At 46.1% G+C, this 18402-nt stretch overlaps 1 long non-coding RNA gene across 1 annotated transcript; it reads left to right on the forward strand.

Moving 5' to 3' along the window:
• The first annotated feature begins 1867 nt into the window (after nt 1–1867).
• Nucleotides 1868–17719, forward strand: LOC141085475 (uncharacterized). Its single transcript, XR_012231313.1, has 2 exons — nt 1868–2931; nt 17070–17719. It is a non-coding gene; the product is annotated as an uncharacterized lncRNA (long non-coding RNA).
• The last annotated feature ends 683 nt before the right edge of the window (nt 17720–18402 follow it).

The raw sequence follows: 18402 nt of genomic DNA on the forward strand, positions 1-18402 counted from the left end.
GACGACTCTGGGAGGAAATCTGTTCTCTCCTTGTGGGCCGCTGGGAGGACCTCGAAGCTCGGGACCAGATTAAAGAGCGTAAGTATATACAGTAACGGTTGCTTGATGTAAACCAGTGTTTCCCGAACTCCAGTCCTCGTGGTCCCCACGGATCATGTGTTCAGGATTTCTATTTACTATTGAAATCCTGAAAACATGACCCCTGGGGACCATGAGGACTGGAGTTTGTGAAACACTGATGTTGTATACTAACCACTCCTTTCTCGTTTCAGGGAACAGAATTGTGAATCGGTGGCGGTCTGTGAGGGATCGTTTCAAGAAGGAGTTCAATAAAGAGATGCGGGCCCCGAGTGGATCTGGAGGACGCAGGAGCAAGTACAAGTACGCACAAGCCCTGTCGTTCCTCCGGGAAACAATGCTCACCAGAAGGTAAATATTACACACCACATGTGAAAAAGATGTAACTTTTTTTTTTCAGCCAGGGCCATACCATGTCAGTATTTTAATTGTTTTTTTTTCTCTTTATTCCACAGCACGGTGAGCAGCACTCGGGAGCCTGCACGATTGGACCCTTCTGAGGCGATCCCTGAGGAGACCGGCACCGAGGGACACTTCGACCGCCCCGGTACATCTGCACCTTCCCTGCCTTCCCACACATTCGACCCATCTGTCCCATCCACCAGCACAGGAGCATCGTGGCCGCCTACATTACATGAAGCTGCTGGTGAGGAGATCGCTTTCCCTTTACCCCACCCTTCTGCCCCTGCCGCCTCTAGTACACCTGCGGGTACTGGGCGGCAGCGGCAGAGGGGTCAGGAAAAGAGTTATGCGCAAGAGTTATTGCATCTGAATGCATCTTTCCAGAACTGTCTCAAAGTCTTGTCAGAGCAAATCTCCGCAGGCTTTCAGCAGATCAACTCCAGCATTCTGGAGGTGAAGACACTTCTGCAAACCATGCATTCAGAAGCAAGATCTTCGCCAAACCACACCTTTTTCAGGTCTGTTGTGGAGCGCATGGAAACGCTCTCTCCTGCCCAGCAGATGCATGTAATGCATTTGTGCCACGGTGCTCTTCAGCAGGTTACCTCCCAACCTCCACCTCCCACCACTGTAGTTCCTCCACCTGCACCCCCTCCAGCCACTTTCCATCCTCCCCCCTCCTATTACATCTGCACCCCCTCCAGCCACTTTTCATCCTCCCCCTCCTACTACATACCAGCAACCTCCCCAGTACCAGCAACCTCCCCAGTACCAGCAACCTCCCCAGTACCAGCAACCTCCCCAGTACCAGTCATCTCCCCACTTCCAGCAACCTGCCCCGTACCAAACTCCTTCCCCGTACCAAACTCCTTCCCCGTACCAAACTCCTTCCCCGTACCAAACTCCTTCCCCGTACCAAACTCCTTCCCCGTACCAAACTCCTTCCCCATACAACTTTCCATCAACATCATCTGCTCCTACAGTCCCTGCCCAACCCTCCACTCCACCGCCCACCACCTCTTCTGCCTCCCACATGTCCACCCATTCTGTAGCTTTTTCCACACCATCACCTCTAACTGTTCCTTCCCCACCACGATCCCAGTCCTCTCTCCACACACCCAGTGTCGAAGTGTCCCGCAGCCCCTCCAGCAGTATTTCCACCCCACAATACACAGATTTGTAATGTGTGTTTTTTAATAAAAATGCCCATTGGGTTTAAAACCTTTATTAAAAAAGTTTTTTGCACTTTAAAAACATTTTACAAAAAAAAAAAAAATTTTAAATAAAAGTTAAATTATCGTTTCACAATGGTTGTCTGTCTTTTCTTTCTGCGGCGAACTATGTTTAAAAAAAAGGTTAAATACAGGGTATTTCAAAGGTAAAAAGGTATTCAAAACCAGGTATAACTGTGGGTAAATTTTAGCTTTTTGCCACAGTTGTGTTCCTGGTTGTGTTTGAAGCAAAGTATTTCACCTAAAAAGTTGTGTTTATTGTTGGTGATTTCCTAACAATGTACACAACTTTTGTTAAAAGGTGAAATACTTTGCATAAAACACAACCAGGTACACACCTGTGGCCTAAAGCTAAAAATAGTAAGACCATGACAAGATAGCCAACTTTGGTTGGCAAAGGTATATACTGTTGGTCCAGAAGGTACACAAGTTTGGTTAGGGCACAAATCTTTCACACTCTGTCATCCCAGTGTACTCTGCCTTGAGGGGCCACAAGGGTCAATTTTAAAAACCGGATCCGGCGTAATCCGTCGAAAAAACGGATAGAAAAACGGATGAACCGGATGAGACGGATCCGGTTTTGTCTGTCAAGAACAAGACGGATCCGGCAGAAAACCGGATCCGGCACATCAGGTTTTACAAAACATTTGCCGGATCCGGCATTCCGGCACGACGCCGGATCGCGCCTGACGCCGAAAACCTGATGTGTGAAAGTAGCCTTACAGAGAAAAACTAGAATTGAAAGACTGACACTAGTAACTTCTGCACTTCGGATAAGACTAGCCCATTTAAATCTGTTGGTGCCCAGAAAAAAAACTAATCTGATTTTTACGTTCTCAAGAATAGTGGGAGTTTTAATGTTATAATTTTACTGCTCATCGCCTAGGTTACCGACCACCTCTGAAAATTAGCTTTCTATTAGGCTATGTGCACATGGAGGTCTTTTTTGGGTGCAGTTTTTTAGTGGGCACTGCTTAAGGAAACACTCCTTCTTTGAGGAATTTTTTTTTAAAGGCGTCTTTGGCTTCCTATTGTGTTTTTTGAAGAGTTTTCAAGTGTTTTTGCAGTTTTTTTTTCATAAAAAAGTGTCTAACTTGGAGCGTTTTTCATCAGGAGCCGCACTTTCTTCTCTCGAACCAAACGTTTTTCCGAAAAACCCGAAGCAGAAAAAAAAGACTGAGCGTATGATCTGCAAGCGGTTTTACAATCGAACTGAATGGTAAGAGTCTTTCAACCATTTTTTGGAGAATTTGTAGCAGACTTGATCCTAAAGATTCCTTAAAAATACTCCTTGTGTTGGGCTGAATTCACATGAAGTTTGTTTGATTCTTTTTCTGCCCCAAAATCTGTAAAAAGTATCCATTATTTTCAGTGTGAGACCTCAGACAACCTCAATTTTAGCATAACGGAAAATCTGTGATGAAATCTTGCTGATTCCGCTGCAAAAATGCTGAAAATTGAATGCAGATTTCACCCTTTACATTGCAAAGGAGGAAATCTGCAAGGGACATCTGCACCCTAATTATTTCTTGTTTTACGCCGCTGATTTGCAGAGATGATACTAGATTTCCTTCCGAATAATCTGTGTATATGCTAAGGGGGGCTGCGAGGCGGTGGGACAGAATTAGCTTTCCATAAGAGCCCATGTATCCAGAACCACAGGGCCTCTGAGCGCTGACATTCGTGGCGCCGACCCCTCATTCTAGGCGTGTTACGCCATTCCGTGTGATGTCTGTGTAGGATCAGTCCCCCAGTAACAGACGGATATTGTGTATGCAGCAGCTGCTTGTACAGGAGATGTTTATCTCCCAGCTGTCGCGGCCTATTTCACATAATCCAGTGTTCTTTATGTCTCCCAGATGCTTATTCTCTCTCTGTCTCCGCTTTATATTGACTTTTCTTTTCCACACTCTTTCTTGTTGAGTGACTTCATCATTCTTTGATGCGTTTCTGAAAACAGAAGACTCTCTAGTTATTTGTAATTGACAACCGCTTTAGTCGCTCGAACAACCAGAACTTCAAAATAGGAAAATTAGCTTCTGTTATGGAACTGTTCTGTACAGGCATTACATGGAGCTCTGTGCAGTAGCGCCCTCTCGTGGTGCAACTGCTAAATAGTAAGATGCAGATACACAATGTCTGAATCAAATTATTTCTAAGGAATATAATTGTGACGTGGCAGGGGGTTGTGTATTGTGCGTAAGAAAAAAAAATAGTCCAACAGCAGACAATGTGATAAAAGAAACTGCTACTTGGCTAATAAATCTCCAGCTGTTGCAGCGCCATCGCTGCAGTGGGCCTCACTGGGCTTAGTCTACTTGTCCGATCACTGGACTCAGCTCGGAGGTCAATATGGCTGCAGCGATCACAGGGATGCACACAGTAACAGATTTTTTTTTTTGTCTTGCTAGGCTACAATTATAATCCTGCCCCGCAAATAATTAGTGACCCTAGTGGTGCCCCAAAGTGTTCTCACCAACTACTATCCCCCATTCATGGCTCCTGTACAGTATGAGGCCTCACCACACTGTATGATACCCCCACACATTAATATCCCACCATACCCGCCACACAGTGCCTCCCACACAGTATGATGCCCCACCGCGTCCCTCACATACTATAATGCCCTACATACACACAGACTGACTCCTCACAGTTTCCCTCATGCAGTATAATGATGCCCTCCTAGAGTGTCTCCGCACAGTGCTGCCCCACAGTGCCGCTCCATACAATTTGATGCCCACGGTGACCCCACACAGTATGATGCCCCAGAGTATTCTTCCATATACAGTATTATGGTCTACACTGTCCCACACACAATATCAAACCTCATAGCGCCCCCACACAGTATGATGCCCCACAGTACCCCCAAACAGTGTTATGCTTCACAGTAACCCTCCACACAACGGTGCCCCACCGTGCCCTCCACAGTATTATGACCCACATTGCCCCCACACAGTTTGATGCTCCACAGTGCACCTCACACATGGTGCCTTACAGTGCCTCCCACATACAGATACTATGATGCCTCACTGTGTCCACAGCATATTATGATGCCCTTTAGTACCCTCCATCCAGTATGATGTCACACAGTGCACCCACACTTTGATGCCCCAGAATTACCCCTACACAGTATAAAACATCAAAGTGCAGTATGATGCCCCCCACTTACTATGATGTCCCACAGTGCCTGTACACAGTGTTATGCCTGACAGTAACCCTCCACACATTAGGATGCCCCACAGTACCCCCTACACAGTATTATTCCACACATTGCCACCCACACAGTATGATGCCCCACGGTGCACCTCACACGATGCCTTACAGTACCCCCACATACTATATTATGATTGCCTACAGTTACCTCACACAGTATGATGCCACACAGGGCACCCACACTGTATGATGCCCCAGAGTTCCCCTCACACAGTATTATGCCCTACAGTGTTCCTGATACAATATGATGCCCCATCATGCCCCCCACATACTATACTATACATACCCCACAGTACCCCCACACAGTGTTAAGCTCACAGTGCTCCCCTACACAATATGATGTCTACATAGTGCCAACCCTCCCAGAATAAGATTAAAAAATACGTAGTCCTGTTGCCGCAATGAGAGTAGTAGACCCGCTGTGCTCTCTGCCATGTGAGGCCTGGCACAGCAGACACCTCCTAGAGATGTCCGTGCACCCTCTGCATCAAACCTTAGATTGCTTGGAGGACCCGCACAGATGGGATGGTGGGCTCTGACGACAACTCCTTGCTCCTGTTATGGTGAAGCCAGGCACTGACAACTCCTTGCTCCTGGGATGGTGGAGCTTGGGCGCTGACAACTCCTTGCTCCTGGGATGTGGAGCAGGGTGCTGACAACTCCTTGCTCCTGGGATGGTGGAGCTTGGGCGCTGACAACTCCTTGCTCCTGGGATGTTGGAGCTTGGGCGCTGACAACTCCTTGCACCTGGGATGGTGGAGCGGGGAGCTGACAACTTCTTGCTCCTGGGATGGTGGAGCTTGGGCGCTGACAACTCCTTGCTCCTGGGATGTTGGAGCTTGGGCGCTGACAACTCCTTGCACCTGGGATGGTGGAGCGGGGAGCTGACAACTTCTTGCTCCTGGGATGGTGGAGCTTGGGCGCTGACAACTCCTTGCTCCTGGGATGGTGGAGCGGGGCGCTGACAACTTCTTGCTCCTGGGATGGTGGAGCAGGGAGCTGATAACTTCTTTCTCCTGGGATGGTGGAGCTGGGCGTTTACAACAACTTGCTCCTGGGATGGTGGAGCAGGGAGCTGATAACTTCTTTCTCCTGGGATGGTGGAGCTGGGCGTTTACAACAACTTGCTCCTGGGATGGTGGAGCAGGGTGCTGACAACTGCTTGCTCCGCTACTATAGTCAAGTGTATCTGCACTCTGGGGATCTGGCTGCCACCAACATCCTGTGACAGTTCCCAAATTGGGGAGTGGCCTATAGGGCCTGAGAGTTTTGAGAAGTATGAGCTTATGGCCCACGGTTAAAGGGATTGTTACTTTACAAAGATTATTGCTCCAAAGGCTCAGGGGAGAAAAATCCCCAAACTTCGCTCCTATTCACCCTCTCTCCACTGTTAGGCTATGTGCACACGTAGTTGAGGCCCTGCGGATTTTTCTGCGCGGATTTGGAAGAATCCGCAGGTAAATTCTTAGGTCAAAAGACCTGCGGTTTACCTGCAGATTAACCTGCGGTTTAGCCCTGCGGTTTCACACCTCTACAATGGAGAAGGTGTGAAACCGTTGCGGATTCCGCACAAAGAATTGACATGCTGTGGATTTGAACCCGCGGAAAAATCCGCAGCATGTGTACAGCGTTTTTCAGTTTACCATTGAAAACAATGGTACTGTACAACGCAGCTACATCTATTGCGGGTCCGCAGAGCCTGAAACACTGCGGATCCGCAGCAGAATCCGCACCGTGTGCACATGGACTAATGTATAGTCTGTAATGTATCTTAAGCCCCCGTCACACATAGCGATCTCGCTAGCGAGATCTCTGCTGAGTCACAAGTTTTGTGACGCAACAGCGATCTCACCAGCGAGATTGCTGTGTGTGACACTGACCAGCGACCGGCCCCCTGCCAGTTATCGCTGATCGTCCTGGAATAGCCAGGACATTTTCTTGATCGCTGGTCTCCTGCTGGCCAGCATGCATCGCTGCGTGTAACAGGCGGGAGATGAGCGAGCTGGCACTGGTAACTAAGGTAAACACAGGGTTTCTAAGCGGCGCGCAGCGCTTAGAAACCCGATGTGTACCTTAGTTACCAGCACACTGGTGCAGGGAGCTGGTAACCAAGGTACACATCAGGTTTCTAAGTGCCACGTGCCTCTTAGAAACCCGATGTGTACCTTGGTTACCAGCTCCCTGCACCAGCGTGCTGGTAACTAAGGTATACAGTGGGTAACTAGGCGACGTGCGTCGCTTGTTACCCCCGCGTCGCTGGTGCTGATCGCTGGTGAAGTTGCCTGTTTGGCAGCTCACCAGCGATCATGTAGTGACTCACCAGCGATCCTGACAAGGTCATATCGTTGTCGGGATCGCTGGTGCATCGCTATGTGTGACGGGGCCCTGAACGCCATGTAGTGTTACCGATGAGGCCCCATTGTACAGATACAGATATTACGCTCCTTTTTCTCCTGGACACCATTGTATAGGATGGTGGATATTCCTGTGCTTCATTTTGCGGTACACTCTCACTATCAGGCATATGTGACTGTATGGGGACAGGTATCACAAACGCGACGTGAGCTAATGCACTAGTACTGTGCACAGTGCTATACACCGTGTGCACCGCCATAGTGTGCACTTTCCACTCAGTGGACCTGTGAGTTTATTCCAGGCACAGCTCCCTGACCATTTCACCTCATGTTTCTATTAAATAAAACACCATTTTTTTGTTGTTGTTACTAACAACAATCTTTATCGATAAGACACAGACAAGCACTCGTCTTCGTCCTGTGAGAGGAAGACTATTTATATAAACAGCGGCGTTACGTCATCCCTAAGGGAACGCCCATATCCTACAGCTGGAACGCAGTGTACTGCGCCTGCGCGGCATCCAATATGTCTTCTGCTCCGCACATGGGCATGTGGTTGAGGCTAAATCCAAGTCGGCTAAAGGACCTGGTCCCTCTGCCAACTAGGAAATAGCCGGCTCAGTATAGAGAAAGCTAAATCCAAGTCGGCTAAAGGACCAGGTCCTTCTGTGCACTGGGATTTAGCGTTCTCACACAGAGTCGGCTATTTCCTAGCTGGCAGAGGGACCGAGTCCTTTAGCCGACTTGAATTTAGCCTGCTCTATATAAGAATGCTAAATCCCAGGAGACAGAAGGACACTTATTGTATATAGATATATAGGAATCCTGTCATGTTATTTTTTTGCAGTAATACTGAGCCGCAGACTAGATATGACATCTGATTACACATTTATATATTTGTGACATTTATACTCTAGAATTTTCCCCTTAATTCCAGTTTGTACAATATTCTGCGCCAATCTCATCCGCGTCCTGTTTTATTTACTGGTGATTGTTTTTCCTTTGGTTAAAAATGATGTATGTATATACCCTAATGAAAATCAATAAGTAAAAAAGCAAGTGCATTAAATAACATAGGGTACTTGGTAAACACTATTTTGATCAAAAAAGTATAAAGCTGTCCCACCACGGCAAGGTGTACCCATTTGAGACAGTAACTACACTAACGGTTAAAACCTACCTAGTGTGAATAGTGGCAGAGTCTCTGGGTCCCAAACGGACACCCAGCTTCAGAGGGACTATAAATGAACTACACAGCTCAGTAGAAAGGAGGCCACACCCTATTTGTACTGAATACAAAAATGCTGAAGAAAAAACAAAAAAACTGAACTGGAGTAGACTTGAATGACATGCATGATGTAAAAGCATGTTCACACTGGCCATATTGATTTTCATTAGGGTATATACATACATTGTTTTTCCTTTGGTTTTGCTTGCTCTTATGGCCAGTGTGAACATGCTTTTACATCATGCATGTCATTCAAGTCTACTCCAGTTCAGTTTTTTTGTTTTTTCTTCAGCATTTTTGTATTCAGTACAAATAGGGTGTGGCCTCCTTTCTACTGAGCTGTGTAGTTCATTTATAGTCCCTCTGAAGCTGGGTGTCCGTTTGGGACCCAGAGACTCTGCCACTATTCACACTAGGTAGGTTTTAACCGTTAGTGTAGTTACTGTCTCAAATGGGTACACCTTGCCGTGGTGGGACAGCTTTATACTTTTTTGATCAAAATAGTGTTTACCAAGTACCCTATGTTATTTAATGCACTTGCTTTTTTACTTATTGATTTTCATTAGGGTATATACATACATTGTTTTTCCTTTGGTTTTGCTTGCTCTTATGGCCAGTGTGAACATGCTTTTAAATCATGCATGTCATTCAAGTCTACTCCAGTTCAGTTTTTTTGTTTTTTCTTGGTGATCATTTTTGTAGATCACACAACCACAGATTTTTTTCCATGCATGCACCTAGTAGTGTTTTAACCCTCGTGCGATTTTCTGTTTTGTTTTTTTTTCCTTCCCATAACTTTTTTATTTTTCCATCCACATCACCGTTGGGATTTTTTTTTATTTTCGCGGGACGTTCTTATTGATACCATTTTGGCGCGGATGCCATGTTTTGATCACCTCTCGTTTCATTTTATTGCAATGTTGCGGCGACCAAAAAAAATGTATTTATGGCTTTCGTTTTTTTTCTCGTTATGCCGTTTACCGATCAGATTATTTTAGATTTTGATTAGCCAGACCTTTCTGAACACGTCAATTCCAAATTTGTGGGTTTTTTTAATGGAGCAAAAAATACGTAATTATGGCGTTTCAATTTTTTTTCTCGTTAAGGCCTGTTTCACACTTCAGTTGTTTGCCGTCAGTTGCAATCTGCCAAAGTGTGAAAAAACGGATCCGTTTCCGTTTTGCAACAAACGAATGCCACCGGGTCCATTTCTTGGATGGATCTGCTGCAGCCGCTAAGTACTTGAAATTTAAAGGAACTGATAGAGAGAAAGAAAAAAAGCGTTACATTGTCCGTCTACACCAGCTGGCGGACGCTAAAATTCAAACGGAACTGTCAAAAAACTGATTTGACGGACAACCATCAGTCAAAATCCGCCGCTAATGCAAGTCTATGGGGGAAAAAACGGATCCGCCAAAAAAATGGCGGATCCGTTTTTTTATACAAACGGCAGATTTTGACTGACGTCAAATAATTGAAGTGTGAAAAGGCCTACGCCGTTTACCGATCAGATTATTTTAGATTTTGACTGATCAGACCTTTCTGAACACGTCAATTCTAAATTTGTGTATTTTTAAAATGGAGCAAAAGCGATTTTTTTTGTCTTATATTTTTATGATATATGACGAAACTGAATCATGCGTTGTGAAGGGGTTACTACTATAACTGTTGGCCAAATGGAGCAGGTCCTTCTGCCAACTTGAATTTAGCCTGCTCTCTGTGAGAAAGCTAAATCCTAGTTGGCTAAAGAACCAGGTCCCTGTGAGTGTTTTAATACTAGACCTATTAGGCTAAAGGACCAGGTCCTTCTGCCAGCTTGGATTTAGCCTGCTCTCTGTGAGAAAGCTAAATCCCAGTTGGCTAAAGTACCAGGTCCCTGTGAGTGTTTTAATACTAGACCTAGCAGGCTAAAGAACCTGGTCCTTCTGCCAGCTTGGATTTAGCCTGCTCTCTTTGAGAAAGCTAAATCCCAGTTGGCTAAAGGACCAGGTCCTTCTGCCAGCTTGGATTTAGCCTGCTCTCTGTGAGAAAGCTAAATCCCAGCTGGCTAAAGGACCAGGTCCCTGTGAGTGTTTTAATACTAGACCTAGCAGGCTAAAGAACCTGGTCCTTCTGCCAGCTTGGATTTAGCCTGCTCTCTTTGAGAAAGCTAAATCCCAGTTGGCTAAAGGACCAGGTCCTTCTGCCAGCTTGGATTTAGCCTGCTCTCTGTGAGAAAGCTAAATCCCAGCTGGCTAAAGGACCAGGTCCCTGTGTTTTAATACTATACCTAGCAGGCTAAAGAACCTGGTCCTTCTGCCAGCTTGGATTTAGCCTGCTCTCTTTGAGAAAGCTAAATCCCAGTTGGCTAAAGGACCAGGTCCTTCTGCCAACTTGGATTTAGCCTGCTCTCTGGGAGAAAGCAAAATCCAAGTTGGCTAAAGGACCAGGTGCCTGTGAGTGTTTTAATACTAGACCTAGGAGGCTAAAGGACCAGGTCCTTCTGCCAACTTAAATTTAGCCTGCTCTCTGTGAGAAAGCTAAATCCCAGTTGGCTAAAGGACCATGTCCCTGTGAGTGTTTTAATATTAGATCTAGCAGGCTAAAGAACCTGGTCCTTCTACCAGCTTGGATTTAGCCTGCTCTCTGTGAGAAAGCTAAATCCTAGTTGACTAAAGGACCTGGTCCCTGTGAGGGTTTTAATATTAGATCTAGCAGGCTAAAGGACCAGTTCCTTCAGCCAACTTGGATTTAGCCTGCTCTCTGTGAGAAAGCTAAATCCTAGTTGACTAAAGGACCAGGTCCTTCAGCCAACTTGGATTTAGCATGCTCTCTGTGAGAAAGCTGAATCCCAGTTGGCTAAAGGACCATGTCCCTGTGAGTTTTTTTAATATTAGATCTAGCAGACTAAAGGACCAGGTCCTTCAGCCAACTTGGATTTAGCCTGCTGTCTGTGATAAAGCTAAATCCTAGTTGACTAAAGGACCTGGTCCCTGTGAGGGTTTTAATATTAGATCTAGCAGGCTAAAGGACCATGTCCTTCAGCCAACTTGGATTTAGCCTGCTCTCTGTGAGAAAGCTAAATCCCAATTGGCTAAAGGACCAGGTGCCTGTGAGTGTTTTAATACTAGACCTGGCAGGCTAAAGGACCAGGTCCTGTGAGTGTTTTAAAACTAGACCTAGGAGGCTAAAGGACCAGGTCCTTCTGCCAACTTGAATTTAGCCTTCTCTCTGTGAGAAAGCTAAATCCCAGTTGCCTAAAGGACCAGGTCCTTCTGCCAACTTGAATTTAGCATGCTCTCTGTGAGAAAGCTAAATCCCAGTTGGCTAAAGGACCATGTCCCTGTGAGTGTTTTAATATTAGATCTAGTAGATTAAAGAACCTGGTCCTTCTGCCAGCTTCGATTTAGCCTGCTCTCTTTGAGAAAGCTAAATCCCAGTTGGCTAAAGGACCAGGTGCCTGTGAGTGTTTTAATACTAGACCTAGCAGGCTAAAGGACCAGGTCCTGTGAGTGTTTTAAAACTAGACCTAGGAGGCTAAAGGACCAGGTCCTTCTGCCAACTTGGATTTAGCCTGCTCTCTGTGAGAAAGCTAGAACCCAGTCGCCTAAAGGACCAGGTCCTTCTGCCAACTAGAATTTAGCCTACTCTTCTGCGACAGCTAAATCCCAGTTGGCTAAAGGACCAGGTCCCTGTGAGTGTTTTAATACTAGACCTAGCAGGCTAAAGGACTAGGTCCTTCAGCCAACTTGGATTTAGCCTGCTCTCTGGTAGAAAGCTAAATCCCAGTCGCCTAAAGGACCAGGTCCCTGTGATTGTTTTAATACTAGACCTAGCAGGCTAAAGGACCAGGTCCTTCTGCCAACTTGAATTTAGCCTGCTCTTCTGTGAGAAAGCTAAATCCCAGTTGGCTAAAGGATGAGGTCCCTGTGTTTTAACTCTAGACTTAGCAGGCTAAAGGACCAGGTCCTTCTGCCAACATGGATTTAGCCTGCTCTCTGTGAGAAAGGTAAATCTCAGTTGGCTAAAGGACCAGGTCCCTTGGGGTAGTATAACACCAGACTTAGTAAGCTAAAAGACCTGATCCTTCTGCCCACTTGGAAATAGCCGACCCTCACTGAGAAAGCTAAATCCTAGTGGCCAGAGGGACCTCTGGTCCTTCTGCCCACTTGGAAATAGCCTGCTCAAACTGAGAAAGCTAAATACAAGTGGTTTAAATGATTAGGTACCTCTGTCCACTGGGAAATAGCCGGTTCTCACTGAGGAAGCTAAATCCAAGTGATTTAAAGGACCAGGTCCCTCTGGCCACTTGGATTTAGCTTTTTCACAGTGAGCAGGCCAAATCCAAGTGGGCAGAAGGACCTGGTCTTTTAGCTTACTAAGTCTGGTATTAAACCTCTCCAAGGGTCCTGGTCCTTTATCCCACTGGGATTAAGCTTTTCTCTGTGAGCAAGCTAAATCCAAGTGGGCAGAAGGACCTGTTCCTTTTGTCCACTAAGTCTGGTGTTAAACCACTCCAAGGGACCTGGTCCTTTAGCCCACTTGGATTTAGCTTTCTCAGTGAGAGTCGGCTATTTCCAAGTGGGCAGAAGGACCAGGAACCTCTGGCCACTTGGTTTTAGCCTGCTCACTGTGAAAAGCTAAATTTCAGTGGGCTAAAGGACCAGGTTCCTTGGAGTGGTTTAATACCAGACTTAGTAAGCTAAAAGACCAGGTCCTTCTGCCCACTTGGATTTATCCTGCTCACCGTGAGAAAGCCAAATCCAAGTGGCTATAGGGATCTGGTCTTTCTGCCCAATTTGAAATAGCCGGCTCACAATGAGAAAGCTAAATCCAAGTAGCCAGAGGGATCTCGTCGTTCTGCCCACTTGGAAATAGCCGGTTCACACTCAGAAATCTAAATCCCAGTGGGTTAAAGGGTCAGGTCCTTTGGAGTAGTTTAATACCAGACTTAGGTGGTGGCTTCCATGCCACCCTTAGTGTGTACGGCAGACATGGGTAGAGGTCATGTTTTATGATGTCTCTGTGGCCTCTATGTATTGGAACCGGGGATCGTCTTGAGACATTGATGTGGATTACGCAAGACCTTGTGCATTACATTGGACCTGCAGGTGTTTTTTTTGGTAAATATGGGTGAAAGATGGTGTCTGTTTTTATATTTAAAATCCTTGTTTTTTTTATCTGTTTATTTTTACTTAGTGTTATTAATAGGGGTGTTTCATAGACACCTCTCTTACCAGCCCTGGGGTTGATGTAAGCAGTGATTTTTTACAAATAACAGCTGGAATTATACTTATAGATTGCTTTTGTGCAGTGGCAATTGGGGTAATCAGGAAGAGCTGAGGTAAAGCACAAGAATCAGCACATCTAATAGATTATCCATTTATCGTGCAGCTGAGGACTAGTTTTATTAGTGTAGGAAAGGGCCAATATCCATGGCCCGTCACAGACTTTTAATATCAGCCCTTAGCTGTCTGTTTTGCCTAGTTGTTTATTAAAAATGGAGGGGACCCTAATTAATTTTTTTGGAGAGTCCATTCATTTTTTAATAACCAGCAAATAAAAAGCAGACAGCTGTTGACTGATTAATAGGCTGAAAAGGTTCATGTTTATTGGGCCATTCCCAGCATAATGAGACCAAATCTCAGCCAATAGAGGTCAACGTGGTCTCAAACTTTCATGCTGCAAAATGCGGGTATTAAGGGGTTAAGCTGAAAAAGGGAACAAAATGGGGGTAAGCGGGACAATAGTCCTGAAAACAAATGTGGACATAACAGAGAATAGAAATTTTATTTATAATTTAGAAAAAAAGAGGCGTAAGTCCAAATGTAGGAGAAGGTATAGTAGGTGGATAAGTTTGAAGTGGACGTGGCGATGAAGGTGGAAGAGGCAGGGGATGAGGTATCCAACACAGTTATTGTGTTTTTTTTATTACTTTATCTTTTAGGGACAGCACTTAAACGAATATAGTATAAAATAAAAAAGAACAATGTAGATACAGTAGTCGGATGTCCAAGTGGAGGAGGTGGTGTAGGTGGACGAGCAGTAGGTGGACATTGCGGTGTAGGTGGAAGAGGCAGGGCAGATGGTATCCAACATTATTTTTGTTGATTTTTTTTCTCTTCATTTATGGTGAGCCCCTAAAATAAATTGAATGGCAAAGAGAGTATAACAATGTCTGGGTGCAGATGGTACATTTGCTTAGTCAACCAAAGGTATAGATAAGTCCTGTGTGCTCCACTCCTGGTTTATTTTAGTGAATGCAACAGTGCCCACGTTGGCTTTGGACGGGTGGATGCGCCCATGTGTGATTACATCCCCCGCTGTGATAAACACACGTTCCGACATTACACTTGCCATGGGGCTTGCCAGGACTTAAAAATAAAATAAGGACAAGCCTAGGCCATGTGTCCAGTTTGGAAACCAACAAGTTAAATGGGCAGACCCATCACTTAGTACCTGCAGACATGTGGACATGGACAAGTACTCATCCACCATGTTGTTGTAATGCTGGCACCTGGTTGTACGGACACCGTATCAGATGGTGGTGATGGATGTTGTGGCGTGCTGATGAATTTTTTTTCGGATTTCAGCCATGCTAACCCTCCCTTCTGAGGTGGTGCCCCAGGTGTGTTGGCGACTTCCTCCTCATATGCCATGTGTTTCATCTGTCAGGTGGGAACGCCGTCAGTAGTGCCTCTACCAGCGTGTGCTTCTATTCACACATTTTGTCATCCCACTCCATTGTTGGAAGTAATGATGGTAGTTTGTCTTTGCAGCAGGGTGGCAACCCAGTAATCAGGAGGGGTACGATCGGGCAACTCTGCGGTCATTGCACAGGCACAGCAGCATGTATTGGCTCATTTGTGCCAGGGTGCCCAGAGGCAAAGACAAGCTGTTACTCTGTGGGAGGTGTTTGGTCTGTGTCCTATATCCTTCATGCCATGCTCCAGTGATGCTCGTGAGCAACTGAGGGCCACCCTGTTGTGTTCACTACATGATGGTGAAGTGGTGTTGTTCCACAGAGCGACTCACCCGTGCGTGCTGCAGTTGAAACTCCATTATTGCTTGCTTCTGCTCGCAGTGTCTACAGCGTATTCAACTCTTGACTTCCACCTTGTTGATACGTGGCATATGAGGCGCTGAGCAAGAAGGCAGAAGTGACGCTGCAGGGCAGACAGGCGAGAAGCTGCAGGGTGTGAGCGCCATAAGTGTGCACAGACGTCCTACAATTTCTGCAGCAGCTCTAACATATGGGTAATTTTTAATAAAGATTTGCACAACTAAATTTAACACATGTGGCAGGCAAGGGATGTACATCAAACAGGCTAGGCCTAGAGCTGCTATCAGATTTCACACATTATCACACACCACCAGGCCAAGACTTATGTTCAGCGGCCCCAACCATTCATCGGTCTCTTGTTTAATCACTATCCACAGCTCCTGCGCAGTAACGTCCCTGCCTGTGCTCATTGTGCCACGTATCGGTAGTTATCTGTACCTTGCCACTGATGGTGTTGCGCAGTGCACACCTGATTTTGGCTGCAAAATGTGAGTGCTGGACAGGGATGGCCCCGCATGAAAAATTAGTGGTGTAAGGGAACCATGTACTGCACAACAGCCACCACCATCACTTTTTTAACAGTTTTTCTCCAATAGATGCAGCGTTTCAAAAGCCATTTATTTGTAAATGCTGTTATTCAGGACCAGTGGGCGGGTAGTGTATTTACTCTTTCTCTATAGGGTTTGGGTGATGGAGAGCTGAACACTTCCATGGGACGGGGTGGAGCTGCTCGGTGAAACTGCTGGAGCTGTGGGTACCTGTACCGAGCCTGGTCCGGAACTGTTGAGGCTGCCTCCCATGTTGCATGGGGCAGTAATGAGGAGCCGGACCAACCTAATGATCCGGGGTGGCGGGGTAAGATAAAAGGAAAAGCGCGGGCTGCAGCAGTCAGTTTGGCGATAACCAGCAGCAGCGCACAGCTGAGAGAGCAAGCGCTCCATCCACCGAGCATCGGCAGGCTGCGTTCGCTGGCTACAGCGGGACCGTGGGAGATAAAGGTGCCTTGCGCCCCATGGCAGAAACCGAGAAAGGTGCTGTGAAGAAACCAGAGTATATCTTAATTGCCCAGATGGCTATGTTTTTGCAGGCCTGGAGGAATTGACTTTGTATATTTGGCTTGTGGATTTAAGTGTGGATTCTTGTGGGTCAAGAAGACCGACTTGCACAATGCTATATCATGTAACATAGTGTGTACTTATCTGATGTTTGCTTATATTCTGGAATCAGTTTGTTGACTTTGAATGTAGATAGGGAAAGGTTGTGAGGGTGTACTGAAGGAAACTGGGTAATTCTAAAAATAGCTTACCTGCCTGAGGTATAAAAAGACCCTGAGACAGAGAGACGGGGTCTCATCTCAACACAAACAGCCACCAGCCGTACATTCTGCTAAACACTCAACGGACAAGAAACTCTTCAGGATCCCAGCTGAGGGTATGTCAGACCCGGCTGAAAGAACACAGGACTGCTTTCGGTTATCTCCCTACGCCTGTTGTGACCTCTTTTCTGTGTTATCACAGGTGGAATAGCAGCCCTGAGAGCTCTGACATAACATCCACTAGCATCCCGGTGAGTCAGTGGAAGGGTGAGACCTTGTAATGTGCACCATCTTGGGGAAAGTGCTGGAATTGTTCTGTTTACTAGTGGGTGTTGTGGTTCAGTAAAGCTTGGCCACACTATTTTACCCTTACCCTGCGTTGTCTGTGTAGTGTTCTTCCCACAAACAGAGTGGGGCTTCAGTGGTATGAGCCCTGGTCCATGCAGTCTTGCTAATAACAGCTGGGCCAGTGGACAAGAGCACCTACTAACCCTGTTTCTCCACAGGTGCTGTGCACTCCGTGACTGTGAATACCGCACACGAGCAGAGCAGAGAAAGCTGAGCACCGGCCATAAGCTTGCGGTCTTCCCTGCCAATCGCTGCACTGCTATTTACGCGTCACTCTGGGAGTGCTGCATGTGTTTATGGACTAGACTAGAGGCTCAGCAGAAGGTACCGGACACCGACCGCTGCCGCCAGAAGATGGACCATCATTTAAAGGACCCCATGGACTATGGAGTTTTGGAGATGTCAGATGGGGAAATTGTGGACTGAGGACATTACATGTTGGCCATCTACATGGATTTGTTGTACAACCCTGGATTTATGGAATAAAAATAGTTGCATCGGTAACCTGCCTAGGTGATTATTACAACCCACAACATCAGATCTTCACAGGGAGGATTTGTTCTCACTTCTCATTATTGTGCTAAACCAGTTTTTGTTAATCATGATCCATTAATCTTTTACAGAACCATTTTCGTTTTCCATATTGCAGAATTGTATCTTTATAAATGTCGCACTGATGGGTCGGATGGCATCCAATGTTTTCTGCTCAGACCCATCTGAGTTCAGTCACATTGCAAGCGAGTCCAGATGAGAAAACCCCACTGATCTGCCCGGCCTGATAGAAGAACATTGCTCTGAGTGCAGGCCAATATGCAAAGGATTGCACTCATCTGATTATTATGCCAGCATGAGTGAGACACAACATGTGAAGAGTCACATATTATACAGAACAGTACTGGCAGTAATAAGACAAGGGAAGCAGAACTATCCATATGGGAGAGTGATAAACAGTGATAGCCATAAATATTGGGAATTTCATAGATAAGGAGGGTGAGGTTTTAGGGTCTGTGCACACGCTGCAGATTTCCTGCGGATCCGCAAGGGATTTACAGTACAATGTTATTCTATGGAGGAAAAAAAACCCGCTGTGCACATGCTGCGGAAAAATCTGCGCGGAAACGCAGCAGGTTTTTTTCCACAGCATGTCAATTCTTTGTGCAGATTCCGCAGCATTTTTACACCCATTC

Source organism: Dendrobates tinctorius, unplaced genomic scaffold, assembly GCF_039654945.1.
Source record: "Dendrobates tinctorius isolate UK_male_01 unplaced genomic scaffold, ASM3965494v1 ptg000006l, whole genome shotgun sequence".
Lineage (NCBI taxonomy): Eukaryota > Metazoa > Chordata > Amphibia > Anura > Dendrobatidae > Dendrobates > Dendrobates tinctorius.